Below are 17,849 nucleotides of genomic sequence, written 5' to 3'. Positions count from 1 at the left end.
TGTAGTTTCCTAAGAAGAAAACTTGCCTGTTGGCAATTTATAATGAGTTGCCAATCTACTTTCCTGATGACCTTGGACAATGATTAGACATTTTTACATCTAGAATGGTTTCACTGTTGAAGACAGAGGGCATAACCTCGTATGGAATCCACGATTTCCCAAGTGGAGCATAACTTCCGTTATTTGGTATATTCTTTTTCTCCCACTTTAAGATGAAAACTGCTTCCGTGATGTGCACCCACACGGAACAGATGTTCCAGTTGGCTTTACATAAACAAGCAGTTCCCCCAAATCAAGACTTGTTCCCATCAGTGCGGTTAATTAATATGTCAGTTAATCAACAAATGTTTATTGAGGACAGGCACTGTGCCAAGCTTTGAACACACAACAGTGAACAAAACGAGACCCCTGCCTTCAAGGAGCTCACAGAATTTAAAGGGTATGATTGCCCTGATGGATGACAAACAAAGTTAAAAAATATCTGAGGTAACCGGAAAAAAAGGATTTCCTGCTGAAAGGAAATAACAGACCTTTACTTTATTGAGTGACTGGCCCAAGGCCAGAGAAAGCACTCGTTGTAAGGATTATTATTGGAAAGAATTTGTTGTAATTAGGTAAACCAAGTACTATTAACACTGAGCTATAGGGATATGGAAATAGAGAACCTTCTTTGAAATGGCATTGGCAGCTATGGGATTTTGCCTGTGGGCTGCAATGGGATTTGACATAGAACTGTAATATTTGGCACAAAAGGAATTTCCCCCCATCCCCTATTTGTCTCTAAGGAGCAATATGAGTTATTTAATATATGTAATGAAGTCAAAACCTGACTAGTTGAAAGGAAATTAGGGCACATTTGTTCTTCTGTGTCAACCTGAGAAAAGTAGCTCATTAGTGGTTGATCCCATCCTAGAACCAGATACACAACGTGCGTAAGAATGCACATGGAGCTCTGTGTTGGCTGTCACGTCGCCCCACCTGCTGGGACCACCTGCACAATTTTTGACCTATCCATACATCACCTGTAATATTAGTTTACACAACATTTTTCCTTAAGTCAATTGACATTTTTTCTTAAAAAGCAAATTAAATGTCACTATGGATAGAAAAACCAATAGCATTCTCATAAATAGCACATGGCCATAAAAGTCATTACAATTAATGAAGCAATACTATAACATTCTACCTAGATAGCGTTGCATACAATTGCCTGGTAGAAGCTCTGGTTTGTTAAAAACTGGTTTTTCTTTGTTAAAAAAGGAATTGGCAATTCTTAGAGAGGTATCAGAGACTTTCTAAGGTAAAAATGAGGCATCTTGGAAGAGATTAGAAAGCACTAGAAAGAACATTTTTCTCCTCTGTGACTTAGTGTTGTTTCTGTGCCCCTAAAAAATGCTGAAATAATCTCCTCCCTCCCCCTTTATTTTCTATTGGTACATTATAGATGTACATATTGATGAACTTTGTTGTGACATATTCATACAAGCACACAATATAACAATATAGTTTGGCCAATATCATTCCCCAGCATTCCCCTCCCACCCCACGCCCCACTCTGCTCCAAATAATCTCCTTTTTATGAATGGAAGACTACACTTTCGGAAACTTTGAACCTGCTGACCTTGAGGGTGCTGATACTTCTGGTCCAGCACGGGTGGAGGAGAGATGCCTTTTGAAGTCCACTGCTAGGATGCCTCCCCATGGTCAGCCAGCACTTCCTCTTCAAGCCTTAGTTCAGATTTCACATCCCAAGTTCGGTCATCTCCCCATGAGAGACAGCATCTCTGCCTTCAGCCTGAAAACTCTCTTTAACACACAGAAAGCTATTAGTTGATGTTTTAGTCAGCTTTTTCACTGCTATGACTAAAGGACACAACCAGAGCAATTGTAGAGGAGGAAGAGTTTATTTGAGGGCTCATGGTTTCAGAGGTCTCAGTCCATAAGAGGCTGGCTCCATTCCTCAGGGCTCAAGATGAGGCTGAAACTTCATGGAGGAATAGTGAGGCAGAGGGAGCTCACATGATGAACAGAAAGCAGAGAGGGAGACTCCAAGCTCCAGATACAAAATATATACCCCAAAGCCACGCCCCCAATGAATCACTTCCTCCAGCCACACCTCATCTACATCCAGCCACCACCCAGTTAATCCCATCAGAGATCATTTAACTGATTAGGTTAAGGTTATAACCCAATCATTTCTCTTCCAAACCTTCTTGCATTGTCTCACATGTGAACTTTTGAGGGATACCACATCTAAACCATAACAGTTGACTAGTTGAAAAGAGATCAGGGCACATAAGAAGGAGCAAAGTGTGATAGCAAACAGCTGTAATTCCAGCTACTTGGGAGGCTGAGACTGGAGGATTGCAAGTTTAAGGCCACCCTCAGCAATTTAGGGAGACTCTGCCTCAAAATAGACTTTAAAAACGTTCTCAGGATGTAGCTCAGTGGTAGAGCATTTACCTAGCACTTGTGAGGATCCAAGTTCAATTCCTAGTACCTCCAAAGGAGAAGAAAAGAAAAAGCTGAGATTTGTTACATTTCTAGGAACCTAATTGATCCAGGCCAAATGGAGGAAAATCTTATAGCTCCTCAACTCTCTGTGGCACCTAACATTAAAGCATTTGAAAATATCCTTCGTGGAGGCAATATGTTGAATATTGATGGGATGTTTCACTTTTCCCATGCAGATATTTGGAATGCTATAAATAGTGCCTTTCATTAAACCATGTAATCTTTGGCAGAATTAGTTGTCATTTAGACACACCTTGAGCGCCACAGTTAGACACATAAAACAAGACCAAAAAGCTAGGACATTCTCGGGATTTATCAGTTTATGAAGGGGAGAAGATCTGAACAGTTGCCAAGGGGTTTTTTTGTACTTTTTATTTTATTTATTTATTTAGTTAGTTTTGGTACTGAGGAATGAACCCAGGCTTTTATATTTTTTTATTTTGAGATAGGCTGTCACTAAGCCACTTAGGGTCTCTCTAAATTGCTGAGGCTAGCCTTGAACCTGTGAACCTCCTGCCTCAGCCTCCCGAGTCACTGAGATTACAGGAGTGGGCTACTATGCCTGTAAGCATCAAGATCTTGATAAGTGAGCTGAAAAAGAAAGTTAGGAGCCTCCTTCTTCATTGTCTTTATAAACTCTCACTTCGTGTTTTGTCATCAGCTGTCTTTCTCGGTAGTCTCATTTTGTTTTCTTCTAGCAAGGAATTAGTTATAACTTAATGTATGTTTTAAAATAATGAGCCTTTTAATTCATTTCAATTGTTTATAAAAGACCATTTAGTTCTGTATACTCAAATGTTATTGTTTGCCTAAATCTTTTCATTAAGTCTATGTATAGAATTTCTATGATTTCAGAAACAGAACTCCCTCTTGTGGCAAGAGCGGTTTTTGCAGCCAATTCTAAGGCATCTGAGTTCCTAGATGTTTCAGAGCCAGGTAAGATCTTAGAAACTCCCTCTTTTTACAGAGGAGGTAAATGAAACCCAGAAAGGAATTCATGGTGTCCGTGTTTGTGCCTGACTGGCTACTGATCCCTCAGACCCAATGCCCTGGTCTCCTGTGTCCCAATCAAGGGCTTTTTCTTCATGTTAGAAGTTTGAGTAGTGCTCTAACTGGTGTGATTTCTTCTCTCAAACCACTTTCTGCTGCCTTGGGGCAGAGCTGGTGGAGATGCCATTCTTTGGGAAACACGGTCCTCCAAGTGAAAGATTCTGCTACCTGGGAAGTTTTCTCTATGGGGTAATTACCCAGTTTTCTGAACTGGGTTCTAAGCTACATTCCTTACATCCGACACAATTCCACTCTTAAGGAAAAGATTCTCTTCATCATTTTGGAAACAGCCATCACACATCATTGCTAGAATACTGTTCATCATCCAATTCTCTTTTATTTGTCCCACTGTGACAATGTGTAGGGCCTTAAACACAGTACTAGGGATGCAGAAGCACAGAGTCACCTGACTTCCTATAAGGGTAAGCATGCTGAAAATATGATAGAACTCTCTAGCAACTTGCTACTCAAATTGTGTTCTGTGGACCAGCACCATCTGTACCACCTGAGGGACTCCTAGAAATACAGAATCATTTTGTTGAAAACTGCCCTCTGATTTAGGAAATCTGGGTTAGGAAATTTCACAGAAGCTCTCCAGTGATGTCAATGCTGCCAAGTCATAAATCACACATTAACTAGATAGAGTCTAGAATAAAGTAGTTTACCACCACAAACAGTAAACACGAGTAACAGTTCTGTGTAGGGCATGATGTAACATGTGGGGCATGATGCATCAGAAAGGAGGAAACCTAACTTGATGTAGGACATGCAACATGTGGGGCATTTTGCATCAGAAAAGAGGAAACCTAACTTGCTACCGGCTTCCCGGTCCTGGGGCCACATGTGGCTAAAATACCGCCTGGTGATTAGCCAGAAGGCATTGCCATGGGTTGTGACGAAAAATCAGACGACCTCTAGGATAGGCTCAGAACCCTTCCGCCCTCATGGACAGCTCGTGTCTCCCATTACTGCTTGTAGGAAGGATGTACACATGAACTCTCCCCACCCTGCTGACCTTTATCTTGATTAGCTCCTGTACATTATATTAGCTATGTGTGTTTTCTCATTAAATGAGATCCTGCTTTGACTGGTCTGCCTAAGTATCTGATTGTCCTCCAGCAGGTGAGGACTGGGTGCGGGGTTTCTTGGTTCCTTCTGGTGGGGCATACTCTCCCAATCTCTCCCACAGGTCAGGAGGGAAGGGGGGGGGGGGCTAAAAACCCCGACAGTTCTATTGTTTCTGTAACTGTAACAACTTGAAAGTTATTCATCAAAACAAAGAAAACAATAAGCTCTTAGATTCCATGAACATGGAAATAGAGAGAAAACCCCTAACCTAGACTAAGTCAACTGTGCTCTGCTCTATTGTAGATTTTGGTCACCAGTGAGTGAGGCAAAAATGTTAATTCTTAGATTCCCAAATAAACCTCTCTTCCAGTCCATGAATCTTACGTCTAAGTCTATCATATAGTCTCTAACCCAGGAGAGAGAACTTTCTACCTAGCATAAGGTCAAAGTCTGGCAGATTTTCACATCCACCCTCTACTATTCTGTGGACATGCCATTAAGTTGCCATGAATCTAAAGACCTATTGCCATCAAGCCTTCCAGTAGAAGCCTCCATCAGTCTTTGCCTGCATCAAACATGAGGCAATGAAAATTCAGGAAATGATAAAGTTTGGGGAAAAGAAAAAAAAAAAAACCCCAAGCACAACAACATCATGGAGCCTTGAGGAATACCCACTAGATGAAGAGAAAGTCCAAACAATGCCCAGATATTACACAAGGATTCTGGACAACTGAGAAAATGTGTAATTATTCATGATTACTTTAATTGATTTGTAGTATATAGATAAAATTTTTTCATACTTATGTTTTGGATGCATTCATGAAGAGTCATAACCTCAAGTTCTGCATCTATTATAACTAGTAAAAATGATGAGAGTTTTTAGAAAAGCAGCTCTAGTCTAGTTCAGAGTTGACTGTGTAAACAATAGGTCTTAACAAAACAAGTACTGGGGTGTCTTGCTCTCACTTGAGAAACGTGAGTGAGGAATAACTAAAGCTGAGCAGCATCCCAGCAAAGCCTTTTCAATTATCTTAGATCAGGTGCCCTGGGAATCCACCTCTGACATGGAGATTTCTGGGCAGCAGGTATGCTGGGGAGCCAGCTATGGCTATGTTGAGAACTACAACTAAAAGCACAGTGAGAAAGTTTGGGAAGCAGAGGCTTTTCCAGGAAGGATTGAACACAGGGAAAATTGACCTGTGGTGCAGTTGCAATACAAATTCAACTGATCCCAAGGAGAATGGTGGAAAAGAAATGGCCCTTCAGGGATGTCCCAAACTGAAGGAACAGGGCTTTAGCTGTGCAGTCCTGGATGCAGACCACTCCTGCAGGAGTGGTGCAATGTTGAATGAGGCAGCTTGCTTGGGCTGAGACAATTCCCCAGAAGGATTTAGCTAGGAAGGGAACCTACAGTAAGTCTTGGAAAGCATTATGTAGGGAATGAGTTCCTTGGTCCTGAAAGGATGGAAAGGTAATATCTAAGCAGCACTCACTACAGAGAGCCATGGCAAAACGTCCTCTTCCCCTATCCCAATATTAATGATATCTCTTCATGGCTGGGGCTGCTGTCTTACAACATTTGCAGTATTTTTCTATCAAGATGGTGTCATATGCAAGGGAGGGGTGCGATTTAGAAATGCCTATGCCTAGTTTCTGCTCTCTGATTGAATCTATTTTAATGTGCAGAGTTGAGACCTCTGGGCCTAGTCAACAGTTATTCTTAAATCCGAAGGGCATTGATGTCCCTTGACATGTAGGTGAAGTGTCTCAGGATTATATTTGGCTGGCATGGGACAAGACTGTGGCAAGTTGTGAATTCCAGCCACCACTGCTCCGAAGGGATTAATTAGAGATGTCTAAGGTGTGTTGAGGAGAGAAACAGCCAACATAAACATACCCACTCCCACCTCTGTCAGGCTGCCATGGCCCAGGACTTTGCAGATGAGTTTTATTGGCTGGATTTGAAACATTTGAAGCTTATAGTTTGTTTCTTTTTCTTTCTGAAGCCCATAGTTTGTTTCTCTTTCTTCTTATTTTTGGTTCAATGTCTGCCTTTGGGTGCTTATATAAAGGAGACTTTTATTCACCTAGCTCTTGTAATCCCACCAGTTTTGGCTGAAGTACACTAGTGGTGAGTCTTTCATAGCAGAACAAACTATGCAAGAGTTTTATTCAAATCATATCCCTCCAAACCTAACAGTCATGTGCTACAAAAATAAAAATTCCATCAATGTGCACCCTTCTTTAAGATGCTAGCATTATAATGTCAATGTTCTAAGAATGTGCTTTTTGGTTTTGTGTTGTGCAATTATGTGTATGTGTATATATATTTACATTGTATGATTAAAAAATTCCAATCTATAGAAATAAAGAATAGTGTATTTTTATCTTCATTTTATTCATCATAATAGAACATTTTATTCCTCCTTATTCATTACCTAGCTTCAATAATTATTAACATGTGGCCAATTTTTTTCCCATTGATATCCATTATTTCTACCACCCCCATCCCCTTGCCAAACCTGGTTTATTTTGAGGCAAAAATCCCAGATGCATTATTTCATTCATAAAAATTCTGAATGCTTTGTGGGTGTTGCTACTTTATCAGCACATCTTCTGAAATTTGAAGTCATATGAACTATCTTTCTGTACCAGAAATTATAGACAGAATTATTCATTCAACAGGCTGGTATTTAGCACGTAGAACATGCTTGTCTCTTATGACAGAAAATAGAACTGGACACAATATTTGTCTCTGGGAGTTTTAACTTCTCTCTCTCTCTCTCTCTCTCTCTCTCTCTCTCTCTGTGTGTGTGTGTGTGTGTGAGTATGTATAATTTGTCTAAGAGAGAGAGAGAGAGAAAATTTTAAAAAAATCCAGATGGTAATTAGAGGTTGGATTAGAGATTGGATGTGTTTGAAAATTTATAAAATACTGCTATTTGGGGCTGGGATTATGGCTCAGCAGTAGAGCACTCGCTTAGCACTGGCGGGACCAGGGTTCAATTCTCAGCACCCCATAAAAATAAAGGCATTGTGTTGTGTCCATCTACAAAAAAAAAAAAAAAAACATTCTCTCTCTCTCTCTCTCTCTCTCTCTCTCTCTCTCTCTCTCCCTCCCTCCCTCCCTCCCCCTCCCTCCCCCCTCCTTAAAAAAAATCTTGGTATTTATATTACTATTTTCTATGATAAATTCATACTTATTCAATAAGAAAAGGACTTTTATTTTTAAGTACATTTATCTCTATCTTTAAGAAAATTAAATTTGGGGTAAAGAATGTGTCTCAAATGTATGCACTATTACAGATTGTGCTTATACTACAGTGGTGGACAGAATGCTATGGCAAGACATCTCTAGGGGAGTCAGCAATCACCAAAATAACTCCAAAACCACACTAAAGGAGGACATTGGAGAAAACAAGAGATGCTAAGGAAATCCATCTTGCAAGAAGACATTGAAGACTGGTCTTCTGTTGATCTAAGATGATTATCTTGTAAAAGGCTTTCAAGTGTAGGAGACACAACTGTGTCCGGCTATGTGTAACCACCAATTAGTTTTCTTTGTTTTTACTTTGTCTTTTGCCTTCTATGATATGAGTCAACGTGGCTTTGTGTTTATATGAATTTTATTTGTGTCATTTCATGCTAAACCTCAAATAAATGTTTCCTTTGACTGTTAAAACAAAAACAAATTGTGCTTGTGTTCCAATGGGACTGCTATTAGGCTGGGAGGAAGATCGAAAGAAAAATTTGTATCTAAATGCTGTGACAATCATTTCTAGTCTTTTCTTTATTTTGATTTATTCATAAATGCTTTCAACAGCAAATGATATGCCCTCACATGTGTTGTCAGTCTTCAAGTTCCTGAAGGTCTTTGACTTCATTGATATTTATCCGACATATTTAAACAAAATGGTAATTTAGTTCAAATTTGCAAAAGGATACATGAAGGTAAAAGACATTTAGCGATTGCAAAATATTCTGTAGTACATTCTATGCTGCAGTGCATAGTGTTACACAGATTTCTTCAATTTTGCATAGAGCCGGACTTTCTTCATGCATACTGAAGTTTCAAAACTCTCTTTTCTTTAAATAATGCAGTGAAGAAATTAAATAATTAAAGTTACAGGCAAGAAGTATTAAAGACTTTTAGCAGAAAATGGGAGAAGAGTGAAAGAAAGGAAAAGAACATTTTTAGAGAAATTAACATGAACCCTTTAAATGCATCTACTATTTAAAGAGAAAACTTTCAGGAATGAGACCTGAGGGGTAGGGGAAATGGAGATCCTTTGTTAGAAAGGAAATTGGTGATCATTGTTGATTGCTCTATTTGAGGATGGCCTCTGGTGCTATGGATTAGATTGCAGTGTTTCAAGTAGCTTTTAAATTACTTTATAAAATCATGGTTCAGGATGCTTGAACTTATTGGAAACTTGCTCCTGTTCTCAGCTTACCCTGTAGGCCTAACATTGCATCAGGAGAATCTATTGGCAAACTAGGCCTCAGGCAAAAATCTTTTCAGGAGAGGTTCACAGTATTCTATTTTCTTGCTGAAGCCTAATGTGCTCCATTTATTGAAGACCGGGATATAATTTTGAATGGATTTTAAATGCCTCGGGTAGCAGAGCATTTCCCAGTTCCCTTTGGGTTTCCCCCCAATCTCAGGAAGAGCCCACACGTCACACTTTGCTCAGAGTGGACTTTGAAAGGAAGATGCAAAGTCTTAAAGATTCTCATTGGTTGAAGAATGACCACTTCTAATTTGTAGGCTAGAGAATTTAAAAACTTTGTTTAAAGGAATAAAACAAAACAAACAGAAAAAAAACAACCACCTCCTAAAACTGAAGATCCCTAATGAAAGCCACTGCGAAGTGTATCCAACGTGAGAATAGCAGGGCGGGGTGGCACATGCCTATAATTCCAGAGGCTCCAGAGGCTGAGGCAGGAAGTTTTTGAGTTCAAAGCCAGAGTCAGCGACTTATCAAGACCCTGTGGGAGGACTTCAGCAACTCAGCAAGACCCTGTCTCTAAAGAAAAATATAAAAAAGGACTGGAGGTGTGGCTCAGCACCCTTAGGTTTAATCTCTGGCACCAAATTATATGTGTGTATGTATGTGTATGTGTGTGTGTGTGTGTGTGTGTGTTAGAATCATGTGATGTTTTCACTCAAACCCAAGCCCCAGTCCAGCTTTTAAAACTTAAGTCTATTTTTCCCTTGACATTGCCCCACCACTCTAGTAGCAGATTCTTTGCTTCCTCACTTTCTTTCTCTTAATGTTAGAACTTGGCATTAACAATTAGACAAGTTAAATAATAGTATAGCAATTTAAGTTTCACCAAATGTTTAAAAGTTTTGTGAAACTCTATATTGGTCATTGTTCATAGCTCCAAGACTAGTACTGGCTGACTGAAGGGGAAATGGATGAATGGAGTGAGCCAGATTAGTAGTCAGGGCAGTAGATTTGGGGAATGCTGTCAGGGCTGAGATAAGAGCTGACTCACTTCACCATGTTTATTGGACCACTTCACCTAAGTAATCTGCCTCGTCCCTAAGAGTTTTTAGGCTACATACTATTCTTTAATTTTTGGAGCATGAGACACTAGAAGGTTGTAAATTTATCCTAAGGAAAAAATCTAGAACAACATAGCCTACATTCATGAAGAAGATATATTCTCTGCAGTATTATTATAACAATTAACAATTGGAAACAATTGAAATGCCTTACAAGAGAGTTTAATAAGTTATGATACCCAAAGGAGAATGGTCATTAAAATGATAATTACAGAGACCATGGAGACATATTTATAAAATGAATATATTATGTGAAAAACACAGGGTATAAAATTGTATATGTGGTAGGTTTATAACTTTATAAATATATAGTTGCTTTTATACCAATTCTAGAAAAGAGTACATAAATATGAAAATAGTTGTGTTTCAGCAGTAGAAATATCACCACATCTCTCCTCTTTTCAAAGTCTTCTAAATCTTTTTCTACTATTTATTCCTAGAAAGAGCAGAGTCGTAAACGACAATATGTGATGAATAGACAGATGGGTAGAAATTTGGAGCAAGGGAAATTTGAAAGAAAAATGGGCATAGTTTGGGTGAAGAAATTAAATTTATCATAAAGGGAGGAAGGGGATACAGTTAAAGCTGCCTTACCCTGATGAATTTTACGTGTGACATCTGTCACCTGAATCTATCCATTTTCTCTTACACAAATCTTTTCCTGTCATTATCAAAGTTCTGCAGATAGTTAATGTGCTGGGGGTGTGACAGCCTGTGTATGGTGCGGAGGAGCCAATGTTTAAAATGCACCTTTGGCCATTAGATAAGAACAACTCTGATAATAGGAACCACTTATAAAATAAACATGTCAGTGGAGATCTTAAGAAGAACCTTTATAAGAGTATCCATTGTAATGCATTCCAACACACTTCACAATTGTTTCTTATGAAACTAGTGAAATTTCATCACAATGACTACATTGAAATCAATCATACCCTCATCTTGCAGATCATGGATAATTAGCAAATGAAAAGAAAACTTCTCAATTCCATCCAGACAGGAGAAACACATTTTAGACTCAATGAATCACACATCCACTTGCAGCCTAGGAACTTTAGTGTTGATTTGGATATTCATCTGGGGACAGAGCTGAGAAATTATTGGACTCTGAGGCAAAGAGAGAGGAGGGAGGAGGTGAGAAGTAAATGCTACTCGATGATGACAGAGCCCAGAGGCCAGAAAGGAAGGCACTTTGTTTTGAATTTTCCTGTCCCTTCTTCTCAACTGACAACAGAAGACCTTTCCACAGAGTAACTGCTAAATGCACAAGGACAGGACAGACAGATCTATTTCCAGGGGCTTGTCTTCGCAGAGATGTTTCCGTAATTCTGGACTGATGACATTTAGTGCACAAGCAGGTTTCAGAAAGTGTGAGTTCCCGTCCAAGACCCATCGCTCACCAGCAACGAGCAGCTGGACGAATCATTTCACTACCTACTTTTCATATCTGCAAACTAACACTGATAGCTATGACAGCATTAAAATAATGGCCATGTCTCCACCTACTTGTTGTGTCATTTTGAGGACTAAATAGGATAATAACCTGAAAATACTTTGTAAAATCTATATAAAAGCTATCTGAGTGGTCTATTGGGTATTAACCATCAAGATGACTGGGTCATTCAACATGACCAGGTGGGTTTTCTTTCACCCTGAATATACAGATTCATCAATTTCCTCTTTTCTTTTGATGCAGATGTTTTCGGGGAATTTTACTTTGAGTTTGTAGAAAGGATAAGGCCTTTTCCTGCCTGGACTCCATTTGGCAGAGAGTTTATCATTAAACATACAAAGGGGATGACTAACATAGGAGAAATTGCAGCATTCTAGGCCCAATGTAAGTAAAAGGGCTGCAGGATAATAGAATATTGATTAGATAATTTGCTTCAGAGTCATTAGTTTCCACACATAACTGAGCCACTTCTGGAACCTCACATCTCTCAAATCGTGAGAATCAATCTGCTAAAGCCAGAGCTCCGCCATCATACACACTTGGCAGAAAAAGTGTTTTCTAAGGTGACCAGGGTATAAATGCAAAATCAATTCCACGGAGATCCAGCTCTTTCATCCAGCCAATGAATGTGGAGGATTCCACAAACCTTTAGGTGATTGCCTTCTAACTGTAAGTTTAATTTCTCTTGTTCATTCAGCATCTAACATCTAGCTCTTTTGAGCCTAGAAGTCTTAACTTCCACCATCCTCTAAGATTTTTTCCTGATAATACTTAGCCCAGTTTTATAGAATGCCACTAAGTTTTGAATTGCTGACATTTTCTGCAAAATTCTTTTCATTTTGCTGCCAAAATGTCAACATACAAATATCCTATGAACTTGCCAACTTGTATCTGTGTGGACGTGCGTGTGTATACACACACACACACACACACACACACAAATGTATGACAAAGACAAAATAAGAAATGATAAATGAACCTGAATATATTGCCTCTTCTTTCCACATAGGATTCAATCTTTGCTCACCTCCTCACCTTTCACAGTTCAGTATGCTGCCAGATCTCAAAACAATGCTCTCATTATTTTAAAATAATAAACAGCAGTACTAGAAAAAGCTTATCCAGGATGCAGAGTGTATTGGTAGAAGTTGGTCTCATCTTCACTCACAGAAGACAATATTTGGCATTTATACAGACAATTTATATCACAGTCTTATGTAGTGTATCTATGAAGTAGGCTTCCACTGTACATACTTGGAGACAATTGAATAAGGAGCCTGTCTTAGGGTCTCCATTTCATTATATTCTTAGTTCATGCATTTCTGACAAGTCAGTTAAGTCGTAGGTATTAAAAGGGTGGCATTTGCTAGAATTCAAATTGGGGTCTATGTTTTTTTTCCCCCTTATCCAGTATCTATTTTTGAATAGTCAGTCACAAAGAACTTGTTAACACTGAACCAGGGAAACATAAGCTTTTAAACATTTGAAAGCTCTGAGAAGTTTCTGCTGAATATATATCCCCTTATCTTTAGAAAAATAAATTTTTATCAATGAATTATTCTAAAGCACAGGATAGCCCTTTTAAAAACAGAACTTTGTTGCCGTTCTTGATACATTAACTCATTCAACATGGTTTAAAGTAAACCCCTTCTTTTCCAGGCAAACAAGTTTGCAGTGAATTTGGCTCCATGGATCTAAGGGTAAGGGAAAAAAACGGTGTCCATTTTTTCTTCATATATTACTAAAATCTGAGACCTGGGCTGGGAACTTGGTAGAGAGATGCATATACAATAGCTGTGTGATAACCTTAAACTGAATACCCCATGGGAGGAATGCACACTACTGGAAATGAGAGAGTGTAATACAGTCCTGTGCCACATAATGACATTTCAGCCAACAATGGACCACATATACAGTAGTGATCCCATGAGAGTACAAAGAAGCTGAGCTGAAAAATCCCTATCAGTGATGTCATCGCCATTGTAACCTTGTAGCACAAGCATTACTCATGTTTGTGTTGATGCTGTTTGTAAACAAACCCACTGTGCTGCTAGTTAAGTATAGCATATACAATTATGTGCAGTGTCTAATGCTTGATAATAACTAAATTACTGTTCTACGTTTTTATATATGCCATGTTTTTTATTGTTAGAGTGCATACTCCTATTTCTATGCTGGCAACAGCATCATACATCTTGTGTTTACTATTTCATCAAGAGTTCATATCCAGTTGGGCAGGGTGGTGAATGCCTATAATCCCAGTGACTCAGACTGGGGAAGCTGAAACAGGAGGATCAAAAATTCAAGGCCAGACTTGGTGACTAAGTGAGATCTTGTCTCAAAATAGAAAAATAAAAGGGCTAAGGATATAGCTCAATGGTAAAGCATCCTTGAGTTCAATCTCAAAAAAAAGTCTATGTCCAGTGGTTGACATATACCATGTAGGCTTGAATAAGTGGGCATGATGATGATCAAGCAATGGTGAAATCACTCAAAGATACATTCCTCTGAATTTGCCCCCATCATTAAGTAAGGCTCAATTGCAAATGAGAGAGACATACTCACTCACATAGGTATTTATAAAATAATTTTGTCATAATTTATCTTGTTTTATATTAACAAGTAAAAGTCCTACTGTTTTGTTTTAGAATATCTCATTTAGCATTAATGAATTAGAGCTACTCCCTGGACCCCCAAAAATGTTTTAATTTCTAGGGCCGTTTTAACTTTGTCTTCCTAAATCCGATCAAGTTGTTGAGTCAGTTGTTATTAACCCTTATTCTCTGAGGGAATCTTAAAAATAAAAGATTAAATAAAAGATTTTGGAAGACAGCATCCAGAGGCAATTTGACTCTTGGTGGAGGGCTGTTATCACTGATTTAGGGTCCAATCTTGTTGGTGGATGAAGCTCTAAGACCCAAATATGCTTCTTTTGATTTTCTCCCATTCTTTCCCTATCTATTTTCCCCCTGAATGAGAGTCTGAGATAGGTTGGGGAGATATCACAGTCACCCATTACATCCATTATGAAGGGGACACTGCTCTGGTATCAGAGTTAGAAGCTAGAAGGTGATAGCTGGTCTTACTGCCTACACATCTGAAAGAAATCAACAAACTTCATACTTTGGTTTCAGCTGGAAGGCTTTCTGGGAATCAATGTGTCACTGTATGATTTAAATGTCCACAGAAGAGGATCAACCATGCCAATGTAAGTCAACTTCAAACATGTCAAAGAAGGAGCTAAAGCTTCTTAAAATCTGCAGGATGTCAGTCACCTGTTAGCGTCCCAGTATATAACTGTTATGCAACAAATGTAATAGCAAGCCCTGAATTAATTTTCCTCTTTGGTTCATATGTGTCCTGGATCTTACTTTCAAGTGGGGGTGGCTCAATACCTAAGATATCTGAAAGGTTAGTCAAGGTTCCAGGTATGCAAATTAGACTAATGTTAATCCTTGGCTCACAGCAAAAACTATTGTCCCTGTGGCTTTTCTTTTCGTTTTTTTTTTAAATTTTTTTTTATTTATATCATTCTTCCATTTGTTAACCTAAATTTTCTGATAGTTACTGTCCTCCAAATTGATTTTCTATTGACCTTAGTATATTTATCTATTAAATAAGTTTAGAATATGTGATATCTATGGTCTCCTTCTCTATGATGATCTATGAATGAGATTAAGACTTGAAATGTGTTTGGCCCAGTGCCTGGCATATAACAAGTGCTTAATAAATGGTGGTTATTACCATAATTTATAATTATTACTAAATTTTATGAACTTTCACTATCAATTTGATATACTGGAAAGATCCTATAGATAGAGACTTCAACTAGGCAGTTAAGTGTCCAATAGCCTTTTATCCTTGATTAGCTTCAAACTACCCATTATTCATTTATCATTGATTCACAGAAACTTGGGCTAAAAGTAATTTTTTGTTTGTTTGTTTGATACCTGGGATTAAACTCAGGCATACTTAACCACGGAATCACATCCCCAGCCTTTTTTTTTTTTTTTTTTTTTACAGTTTATTTAGAGAGAGGGTCTTACTGGTTTTGAACTCATAATCCTCCTGCTTCAGCCTCCCTAGCTGCTGGGATGATTAGGCTAGGCATGTGCCACTGTGCCTTGGCCTAAAAGTGTTTTTTTTTTTTTTTTTGTACCGGGGATTGAACTCAGGGGTACTTGTCCACTGAGCCACATCCCCAGCCCTATTTTATATTTTATTTAGAGTCAGGGTCTGAGTTGCTTACTTAGCACCTTGCTGTTGCTGCGCCTGGCTTTGAACTTGAGGTTCTTCTGCCTCAGCCTTTCAAGCCACTGGGATTACAGGTGTGTGCCACTATGCCCGGCTCTAGAACTGTTCTTAAAGACAAATTCCCAGCAGAGGATGTAGCAGAGGAAGAAATATGGTATCTTATAGGATAATCTCTTCCCAGAATAATTCTGGTTTGCATAGTTTCAAGATATACCTATATGGAAATCTTGTTCACTTCTCTCTCTGTTAAGCTACTTAGATTTCTCTTAATTGCATTTCACCGAAATTTTCTTTTAGAGTTGTCAGGGACTTTGGCAGATAGGCCAAACACTAGTGGGCCCTCATTATCAGGTAATATGTTGCTGAGTAGAAAGCAGAAAAAAAAACTTAAAACTTCCCGATTTCCTGCCATATGGCATGTTAGAGAGGGAAAGTCCAGGGTCAAAGTTGGCAGTGTCATCCTTTGTATACTAAAAGGAAGCATTAGTGCAAGACTTGTATTACAAATTCTTCTCTAATATTAGTGACATTTTGCACTAACCACTACTAGTCTATCAGTTCCATCTCCCTTTGGCAGCCAAAATACTGGCAATAGGAATTTCCTAACCTACAGAGCATAGGGTCTTGAAGTAAGACAGCCCTTTGCAACTCTTGATCCTTATCTGGAAGCTTGGCCAAAGGGGTTCTATCCAAGGAAGTTCACGATTCATTAAGGTACATCCCAAAGCAGAAAGAAGACTGTGCCTACTCATCAGTGGAGAAGGACTTTGTTATCATTTAGGTTTAGGAATCACACGTTTTGAGAATGCATTTATAATGGAACTGGAATATATTTGCTAAAGGGAAATATTTCATTTTATTTCTTGTGATACTGGGGATCAAACGCATGGTCACTTTATCATGGAGCTACATCCTCAGTCCTTTTTATTTTGTATTTTGAGATAGGGTCTCCCTAAGTTGCCCTGGCTGGCCTTGATCTTGTGATTCCTCTAACTCAGTCTCCTGAGTCACTGAGATTATAAGAGTGTGCCGTCATACATGGCTGTATGCTTTACAGATGAACAAAGTCTCCAAATCTTAAAAAACAAACAAACAACAATAGCAAAATAGAGCTAGGTTTTTCCCTTCTAAATACATATGCATCCTAAAGGAAGAATATGTTCTTTGAGTAAACTAAACCTAGGCCTAAGGATTAGCTTACTACATAGAAAACTTGTTTTCCCACTTCATACCTCATTTTCCAATTTTCTCTCATGTTCAATGTAGTGAGTGTTATGCTTGTGTGTGCCAAGCAAGGCATGTAAAGTGTTAGTGGAAAGAAAAAAAAAAAAGCAGCACGGAGGGAAAATATTAGCAAGCAATTTGGCTAGCCCTAGGAAACAACCTCTAGGCCTCAGGAGACACAGTGCAGTAGTGATTCCTCTTCATTTCATTCAGAAGTTGAAGGCCAGAGACAACATAGCTTTCAAGGAGAGCACTTTGTGTTGCCTTTGTAGTCCTAAACAATAACACCCCAGAGTCTCAGAGAGAAATCCACAGACCTTGCTGCAAAATTCGCTCATAAAATGCCCATGGAGTGGCCCCCTCCTCTAGATTGTGGTCAGACAGACTTTCCCTCCCACCTGAGAGCAAAAGGCCAGGATACCTAAAGAAAGACTAGCTATCCCTCCTATGTGCATTAAGACTCAGATCTTGATAGAACCTTCCTAATTCCACCTGAAACCGACAGCTTCTAGTGAAATAAATCCACATCCCTATGCACAGATACAGATATCTGGTCACTCTGACAATTAATAGTGATCTAATAGATTATGAACTTTTTAGACTCCATAGTTAGGGATTCAGTAATGCAGTACCATAACATTCTGTAATGGCCCATAACATGCTATAACTTGCCATAACATATCATGCCTGAAGATACCATGACATATGATAATA

Source organism: Marmota flaviventris, chromosome 13 (genome assembly GCF_047511675.1).
Source record: "Marmota flaviventris isolate mMarFla1 chromosome 13, mMarFla1.hap1, whole genome shotgun sequence".
NCBI classification, from domain to species: domain Eukaryota; kingdom Metazoa; phylum Chordata; class Mammalia; order Rodentia; family Sciuridae; genus Marmota; species Marmota flaviventris.
The sequence above is the reverse complement of the archived record's forward strand: the minus strand, read 5'-3'. Positions refer to the sequence as shown.